At 36.7% G+C, this 10,118-nt stretch overlaps 1 pseudogene; it reads right to left on the bottom strand.

Annotated features, from left to right (window-relative positions):
* Positions 1 to 8,706: 8,706 nt before the first annotated feature.
* On the bottom strand, positions 8,707 to 9,143 carry LOC101282612 (60S ribosomal protein L31-like; annotated as a pseudogene).
* Positions 9,144 to 10,118: the final 975 nt, after the last annotated feature.

Below are 10,118 nucleotides of genomic sequence, written 5' to 3'. Positions count from 1 at the left end.
CACAGTGACTGGTTTTTCTAATGATGTTGAAAGTTTTTGAAATGGGATTTTATGTTTGCATGTGAGTTGGAAAACATCATAATTAACAGTGGGATCAATTTTGACTTTTTTTTTTTTGTGAACTTGAGATCTGTGTCTTGTGCTGTCTTGGGACTCTATGTGACATCAACTCTTGAATGATCTAGTGAGTCTCCAGAATAGTACTTCTGGCCAATCCCAAGTCATTACCAAGTTTGCCAGCAAAAAGGACTTTAAAAAGGCATCAAAATTCAGTTTTGAGCCCTAGCCCCATGTCCTCCTGTGGTGGTGATAAAAAGTCTAAAGCTCACATTCTTTCCTGCTAGGAAAGAAAGTCCAAATGCTTCATGTGAATAGCAGAAGTAAGGTCTGTTCCACAGAATGAGTAAAGCCAGAATTTTCATTACAGTCTAGAAGGTAGGAGTGGAGTATTAGCAAGGGCAGGATTCATAGTACTACTATGTGGCCTGAAGTTCCTATCAATAATTAGAGGCAGCATAGTGTAATAACTGAATCCCAGTGCCTGGAATGGAATTAAGGTTTCACCACTTATAAGCATTAGAACTTGAGGTAAGTTATGTAAACTGTCTGTGCTTTAGCTCCCTCAAGTATCAAATATGGTTAGTAAAAGAAGTGATGGGGCTATTGAAAGGGCTAAAGGGGATGTAAATGGTAGACACATAGAAAATACTTAATAAATGCTATTAATTGGAGGCATGTGTGCTGAGAGTAGAACTGCTGAGAGTGGGGTCCTCTGGGAATTTAGCATCCTGAGAATAGAGTGTGGTCTGGGAAAGCTAAAAGACGAATTAAGAGATGGTAATTCGTGGGTGAATTAAATCGAAGACAGAGAAATCTCAAAATGTTTTTAGCCTGTTGACAAACCGGCAGGAGGTTGGAGTAAGTTGATTTTAAAAAGTTTTTACTGTTGGAGTTTTAGGCTTTCTTAAAATTTGGGGGTCTTCTTTTATCATCGTGGTATCTCTGAAAGATATTTAAAATGTACTGTTACATGTTTTAAACTATCTGAGAATTTATAAAAGTAATAGATTACTACTGTTGATCCCATAACTTGCCAAATTTCCACACTAAGTTTTCCCTTGGTGTAAGTTCAGGAAGGGCTGCTTGAGAACCATATTAATTTGCATGTACAGACTAAATTAGAATTAATTTCTGTGAAGTTTGTACTTCCGGTGTTCAAGGAAACAAATGAGTATGATAGTTATGTTTGAACAGCAGAAAATTATTACTAAAAGTAAAACAATCCTCATCTTTGAAGCAGTGACACACTTATTTTCAGATTTTGGGTCTAAAGCCTGTAGTTTAGTTCTAATTCCTCTTAGCACAAAGAATAACAGAGCATATTCTAACTTGGTGAGCAAGCTGAGGTTTCAGTATCTAAAGCTGACACAAAAGAATTTCATTAGATGGAAGTTATCCCGTAGTAAGAAGCTCAAAATGGAGCCTGATTGCCGATTTGATTTCACAAGAGCGATGACTTCTCGCTGTCAATGCTCACTTGTCTTGGTAAATGTCACCCTAAACCATGATCTGTAACATGATAAGCATATCCAGAAACCAACTGGAAGGTAACAATCATAACAACAGCAAACACTATGGCTAGCCCAGCAAGTTTGAATAAATATTCTGTTGGACTCAAAATTGGACTTCTTCTGCTTCTGAAAGTATTCATAGAAATGTTACACTGAGATTCTTCCAAGTACTGAAATTAACTGTAAAATGTATGTGTGTGTGTATATATATATATATATATATATATATATATATATATATATACGGATTTTTTTCAAGTACATATTCTGTGTTTAAATATTTAGTGGCGAGAGTACAGGAAAAAAGTGTGGCTTAGGGGTCAAAACTCTCAGGTTAAAAATAAATTATTGATGCATAATACACATACTAAAAAGTACATATATTAAAAGTATTATAAGCACAGCTTGATACAATTTCATAAATTCAGTATACTCGTGGAAGTAGCACACAGATTGAAAAAACAGAATCTGGCCAGTACCCGCAGAGGACTCCCTTATGCCCCTTTCAATCACTCCCCATCTCTCCTCCAAGATAATCTTTATTTTGACTTCTTACAGCATAGATAATTTTGCCTCTTTTTGGACTTTATATAAATGGAATTAAGTGCCACATGCCTAGCTTCTTTCACTCAAAATTATCTGTGAGATTCCTTCATATTATTACATGTTGTTATAAATCATTTTTTCTCGGTGGTGTATGGAATTCCATTGTGTGAATATTCTACAATGTTTCTGCAACCCTTGATGGGCATTTAGGTAGATTTCAGTTTAGGGCAATTATGCATAAAGCTTCAGTGCACATAGAGAACAAACATGTCCTGTGGTGAAATTTTTTTTTTTTGGAATATTTGTCTAGGAGTGAATTTGCTGGGTCACATGCTATGCAAATTATCAGCTTCGTTGGACGCTGCCAGTTTTCTAAAGTGGATATACCAATTTACATGAACTTTCATAGTAGTGTTCTGGATACTTCATATCCTTGCCAACACTTGGTAGCTTTGGTCTTTTTCATTTCCTGGTGGGTAAACAGATTTTTAAAAAAATTAAAAATATTTTAATCCAAATAATGTATACACAGTTAAAAAAAAACACCTTAAAAAGCACGTGAGGGCTAACGATAATAAGCCCCGCCTCACCCACAAACACCCCTTCCCTATATTTTTTTTAAAAGTTAGGGTTTTTTTTTTTAAATAGACTATTTTTTTAGGGCAGTTTTAGGTTTACAGGGAAATTCCATAGAAAGTACAGAATCCCCCCCCCCAAGTTTCTACAGTTATTAATATCTTGCATTAATATGAGTACATTTATTATAATTGATGGATGAACCAATTTTTAATTTAAAATTTTTTAATTAATTTTTTTTCTGCCAGTTCTATTGAGATGTAATTGACATATAGCACTGTATAAGCTTAAGATGTATAGCAAAATGATTTGACTTACATACATCATGAAATGATTATCACAGTAACTTTAGTGAACATTCATCATCTCATAGAGATACAAAATTAAAAGAATAGAAAAAATTATTTTTTCCTTGTGATGAGAACGCTTAGGATTTATTCTATTAATAACTTTCGTATATAACGTATAGCAGTGTTAATTATATTTATCACAGTGTACATCACATCCCTAGTAATACCATAACTAGACGTTGGTACCTTTTGACTGCCTTTATCCAATTCCCCCTCCCTCCACCCCCCGGTCTGGTAACCACAAATCTGATCTCTTTTTCTATGAGTTTGTTTGTTTTTGAAGTATAATTGACCTACAACACTATGTTAGTTCCTATTACACACAGTGATTCAATATTTCTATACATTTCAAAGTGATCACCATGATAAATCTAATTGCCATCTGTCACCATACAAAGATATTATATAATTATTGACTCTATTCCCCACACTGTACATTTCATACCTGTGACTAATTCATTTTACAACTGGAAGTTTGTACCTCTTAATCTCCCTCACCTATTTCTCCCTTCCACCCACCCCCCTGCCCTCTGGCAACCACTTGTTTGTTCTCTGCATCTGTAAGTCTCTTTCTATATTGTTATATTTGTTCATTTGTTTTATTTTTTAGATTTCAGAGGTAAGAGAAATTGTATTTGTCTTTCTGTTTAACTTGTTTCACTTAGCATATATCCTCTAGGGTGTGTTGTTGCAAATGGAGAGAATTAATTCTTTTTCATAGCTGAGTAATATTTCATTGTATGTGTATGTACATATATATACATATGTATATGTATATATATACCCCACTTACTTTATTCACCTATTGATGGACACAGGCTACTTCCATATCTTGGGTATTGTAAATAATGCAACAATGAACATAGGGGTGCATATATCTTTTCTAATTAGTGTTTTTGTTTTCTTTGGATAAATAGTCAAGAGTAGAATTGCTGGATCATGTGGTAGTTCTGTATTTAATTTTTTGAGAATATCCATATTGTTTTCCATAGCAGCTGCACCAATTTACATTCCCACCAAGAGTACACCTTTTCTCCACATCATTGCCAACACTTGTTATTTGTTGTCTTTTTGATAATAGCCATTCTGACAGGTGTGAGGTGATAGCTCATTGTGGTTTTGATTTATATTTCCCTGATGAGTCATGTTGAGCATCTTTTCATGTTCCTGTTGGCCATCTCTGTGTTTTTGGAAAAATGTCTAGGTTCTCTGCCCATTTTTTAATTGTTTTTTTTTTTAATGTTGAGTTGCATGAGTTCTTTACATATTTTGTATATTAACCCCTTATTGGAGGTATTGTTTGCAAATAGCTTCTCCCATTCAGTAAGTGGCCTTTTCATTTTGTTGATAGTTTTTCACTGTGCAAAAGTTTTTTGTTTGTTGTAGTCCCATTTGTTTTTTAGCTTTTGTTGCCCTTGCCTGAGGAGACATATCCAAAAAAATATTACTAAGACTGATGTCAAAGAGCATACTACCTATGTTATCTTCTATAAATTTTATGGTTTCAGGTCTTACATTTAAGTCTTTAAACTTTTTGAATTTATTTTTGTATATGGTGTGAGAAACCAGTCCAGTTTGATTCTTTTCATGTAGCTGTCCAGTTTTCCCAGTGACATTTATTAAAGAAGCTGCCTTTCCCTCATTGTATTTTCTTGCCTCCTTTGTCATAGATGAATTGCCCATTTAAGTGTGGGTACATTTCTGGGCTCTCCATTTTGTTCCATAGATCTATGTGTCAGGGTTTTTTTTGTTTGTTTTTTTTTTTGCCAATACCATACCATTTGATTACTGTAGCATTGTATTATCATTTGCAATCAGGGAGCACGATACCTCCAGCTTTGTTCTTCTTTCTCCAGATTGTTTTGACTATTCAGAGTCTTTTGTGTTTCCATACAAACTTTAGAATTATTTATTCTAGTTCTGTGAAAAATGCCATTGGTATTTTGATAGGGGTTTCTTTGAATCTGTAGGTTGCTTTGGGTAGTATGGTCATTTTAACAATTTTAATCCTTCCAATCCTTGAACACAGTAGAGCTTTCCATCTGTGCCATCTTCAGTTTCTTTAATCAATGTCTTATAGTTTTCTGAGTACAGGTGTTTTGCCTCCTTAATTAGATTTATTCCTAGGTATTTTATTCTTCTTGATGCGATTGTAAATGGGATTGTTTTCTTAATTTCTCTTTCTGATAGTTTGTTGTTGGTATATAGAAATGCAACAGATTTCTGTATATTAATTTTGTATCCTGCAACTTTGCCAAATTCATTGATGAGCTCTACTAGTATACTGGTGTTGTCTTTAGGATTTTCTAAGTATAGTATTATGTCATCTACAAACAGTGATAGTTTTACTTCTTTCTTTCCAATTTGGGGTCCTTCTATTTCTTTTTCTTGTTTTATTGCTGTGGCTAGGACTGGATGAGCCATTACTGACATTTTATTATTAACTAACACTAGGGTTCACTTTTTCTGTTGCACAGTTTCATATGTTTTGACAAATGCATAATGTCATGTATCCACCATTACAGTATCATACAAAATAGTTTCACTGCCCTAAAAAGGCACTGTGCTCCACCTAGGCATCACTTCCTCTCTCCCCCTCAATGCTTGGCAACCACTGTTTTTTGTTTTTTACTGTTTCTATAGTTTTGCCTTTTTCAGAATGTCATATAAGTGGAATAATAAAGTACATAGCTTTGTCAGATTGCCTTCTTTCAGTTTGAAATGTGTATTTAAGTTTCCTTCATGTCTTTTAGATAGCTTCCACCCTCTCTCCTACCCTCCCTCCCTTCTTTTTTTTTCACTGATGGAGTTTATTTTTAAAAACAGATTTAGGTTTACAGAAAAATTGACTGGAAAGTACAGAGAGTTTCTATGTACCTCCCCATCCCTGCCACCACACACACACACACACACACACACACACACACACACACACACAGTTTCCCCTGTTATTAACATCTTGCATTAGTGTGGTGCATTTGTTACAGTTGATGAGCCAATATTGATTCTACTGAAGTCCATAGTTTATCTTAGAGTTTATTTTTTGTTTTGTATAGTTTTATAAGTTTTACAAATATATAATGCCATACATTCACCATTGCCATAAAGTAGTTTCACTGCCATGAAATCCCCTATATTCCATCTATTCATCTCTCTCTTTCTCCCCTGAGTCCTTGGCAACCACAGGTCTTTTACTGACTCAATAGTTTGAGGCAACAGTTTGAACTGTTTCAGGTTTTTATTCTTTTGTTTGTTATCTTCATAATTCTAGATAATATGCTGTAGCACTGCTTATTGATTTATCAGTTTTAGGTACCATCTACTGACTTGCTATATGAAGATGAGATGTAGTTCCCTTATACCACCTTTCTTCTCTCTGCTCTCCTCCAAGTATACATACATTGCTGAATTCCTATCTTTATTACTGTTTCAGTCAGGGTCCAGCCAGAAAATTATTCACTATAGGTATTTTAAATAGTTACATAGGTGATGGGAGATCCCAGGAGCCAAAAAAATGATGATGACCAGGAATTAGTATCATCAGAAAGTGTTTCTATGCCAGGGCTAGAGAAACACAGAACTGTGCCTAGTAGGAGCAGAGATCACAGGAGAAGGGGCTGCCCAGAAAGGAGATAGAATCTGGGCTTATACCTCCCTTCCTTTCTGCAGTCAAGCTACTGTTGGTCAAACCACTCTGGAAGCCAGCTGGCAAAGAACCTAGGAAATGTAGTCTGTAGGAGAAATGCAGAAACCAGATCTGAGGGCAAAAAGGCATAATGGATGAAGTTTATAAGTGTATTAGTCAGGGTTCTACAAAGGAACAGTATCAGTAGGAACTGGCTCACATGATTATGAAAGCTGAGAAGTCCAGACCCAGGAAAACCAACGGTATAGTTCTGGTCTGGGTCTGAAGGCCTGAGAAGTAGGAGAGCTGATGGTTTAAGTTCCATTTCAAGTCTGAGTCTGAAGGCAGGAGAAGACCAGTACCTTGAAGACAGTCAGGCAGAGAGAGTGAATTCTTTCTTACTCAGTCTTTTAGTCTGCTCAAGCCTTCAACAGTTTTGATTGCCTCTGACATTTGGGAGGGCAATCTGCTTTACTCAGTCTACTGATTCAAATGTTAATCTTGGGTTTCCCTGGTGGCGCAGTGGTTGAGAGTCCACCTGCTGATGCAGGAGATGTGGGTTCGTGCCCCGGTCCGGGAAGATCTCACATGCCGCGGAGCGGCTGGGCCCGTGAGCCATGGCCACTGAGCCTGCACGTCCGGAGCCTGTGCTCTGCAACGGGAGAGGCCATAACGGTGAGAGGCCCGTGTACCGCAAAAAAACAAAACAAAACAAAACAAAAAAAATGTTAATCTTACCCAGAAACATCATCACAGACATACTGGAAATAATGTTTAACCAAATATCTGGGCACCCTGTGGCCCAGCCAAGTTGAAACATAAAATTAACCATCACATTATGTAATTTTAAACTAGATACTTGTCTCTTTTGCTTGTTTTATCAATTTTCACTTCCTACATTGTAAGATGAATGTCTCCCTTATCCTTTGCGCATTTTTTCTCTTCCACCTACTATCAGCTTTGTACTTTTATTTTGGCATTGCTGTTAACATTTTTATTCTTCCCTGCAATTGAGTCCTTTGAAAATTGTGAAAAGTTTGATTCTAAAAATTGAAAACCAAAAAATGGTTTATGTTCTTATGACTATGTAAATAGTATTCAAATCTTAGAATTACTGATCCTTCTTTGCAACACTTGGACCTCTTGAATGAGGACATCCCTAGTATCTAGGCGAAATGGATTCTTTTTCTCTGTACTCCATCAGTGCTTTAAACCATGCCACATTTTGGTTGGTTCATTCAGACTAAGACCATCTTATGGACATTTTTTTTTGGTCTCCAGATTTTTTTAATAAGAAATTTTTGTATTAACTTGGTCTGTTTCAGTGTCTAAGGTCTGGACTGTGCCAGGGAATGGATAACCTGGAGATGCTCCCCCACCCCCCATGTTCACAGCGTACATTACACTCCAGGTGGCCCCCAACCCCACTACCGTCATCAGTAGGGCTTCAAAAGGGGACTGCTTTATGGCATTTAATTCACGTCCGTGGTATAAACACTAATGAGACATAATCGCTGCAACACCTTGCTTTCAGGTTGAAATAAGCAGATTTTGTTAGTAACCTTTAAAAAAGGTTACCCTTGAGCTTTAGCTCCACATAAACCAGGACTAAAAACACCTCATGGGGCCACTACAAATAAGTGAGCTGAAAAGGAACTGTACATATTTCATTAAATCTAAGACTATCAAGTGTATCATTTTAGTTTGTTAAAATGTGAAAAACGTCAATTAAGTTCTACATGCCAGTTTCTGGAAAAATGTGTATCTTAGAATCAACAAAACCTGCATTTAAAAACATTAGCATTATACCCACAATGTGCCAACTACCTAAATAGTCATTCTCAATCCAGGTTGCACTTCAAAACCACCTTAGAACACCTGCCTAGACCCTGTCCAAATATTCAAAAACTCCAGGGACTGGGGAGAAGGGGCCCAAGCATAGTACTTAGGAAATGCTCTCCAAATGATCCTGTAGTTGGGAACTGCTTAAAGATATACAAGACTTTAGCTGCAACTAGAAAAGGAAGATTAAGATGTGAAGGCAGTTCTATAACTTTATTCAACAATCAGCAATTAGTTCTCATCCACATTAGCTGTGTGTAGATTTTTTAAAGTGGTGACAGGTACGTAGGTAACAAACATATAGAGCTTGTTTGGTGAGTCTTCATTACGTTTTCTGGACAACCACTCACGGATGTGGTATGGGACATTCCTTATTCCTTTGGCCCAGACAGCTTTGTTGAGCCTGGTATCAATGTGTACCTCTGAAGTTCCCATCTCCTTCATGGCAAATTTCTGGATTTCTTAGAGCGTCCGAGGGGCATGCTTCTCGAAACCCACTCCATGGATGTGCTTGTGAACGTTGATAGTGTATTCTCTGGTCACCAACTCGTTGATGGCGGACCGGCCCTTCTTCCTCTCGCCACCCTTCTTTGCAGGAGCCATCCTGCCAGGCCCTGGTTGGAAAGGAAGGGCTCGAGGGATTGTCCATCTTATGGATATTTTTTGATTTTCTTTGATTTTCTAACTGCTCTTTGTTTTCTTGCGCTCTTTTAATGTTCCCAAATCATGCCATCTATGAGGTCATCTTCTTTTTCTCCTAGAGTTGTCTCATTGAATCCTTCTCCTCTCCTGCCCCAGTTTATTATACTGACGACTCAATAGTCCTGCTTTATAGCTTTCATCCTGAGGTTATCCTTTGCTGCTGTCCTGATTTGGTTCCACAGTTTCATGGTAACGTAGCTATCTGGGAAGATAGGGAGTATTTAAGATCATGGACTCTGGAGCCAGACTGCCCAGGGTTAGATCTTAGTTCTACAACTTACCAATAACTTAGGTAACTTATTTGGCCCCTTTATAACTCAAGTCTTCTATTCTATAAGATAATAATAGCAATAGTATATACTTCATAGGATTGTTGTGTGGTTAAATGTAATAATACATGAAAAACACACACAGCACAGTGCCTGGCACAAAATAAGCACTCAGTAAATGCTATAGCTATTGTCAGTTATCTTCTTTCTTTATTTCTCTTCTCCTTGTTTTGCGGGAGTACATCCTCAGATGACTTCCTAATAAAGAGTGAATAGATCAGATATTCTGAGGCTTTGCATCTCTGAAAATATCTTTATTCTGCTCTCACACTTAACTGACAGTTTTGACAGGTTTAGAATTCTAGATTTTGATGACTCATTGCCCCTTCCCTTAAATGACCTCAGACTATAACACTGTTAGTACTATCATATCTACTTTCTATAGTGTTTCTGACTCATATTGTCACTTTTATCTTATTTTATTCTTTTGAAATGATTCACTAAGTCCAAATCACACTGAAGGCAAGGGGAACTAGGCTCCACTTTTAGAGGTCCTAAAAAAGAATTTATGAACATATTTTAAGCCCACATGGTCTGCCCTCTGGGGTCAAATTATTTGCATTCATCTCACATACAA

This window comes from Orcinus orca, chromosome 9 (assembly GCF_937001465.1).
Source record: "Orcinus orca chromosome 9, mOrcOrc1.1, whole genome shotgun sequence".
NCBI classification, from domain to species: domain Eukaryota; kingdom Metazoa; phylum Chordata; class Mammalia; order Artiodactyla; family Delphinidae; genus Orcinus; species Orcinus orca.
The sequence above is the reverse complement of the archived record's forward strand: the minus strand, read 5'-3'. Positions and strand labels throughout refer to the sequence as shown.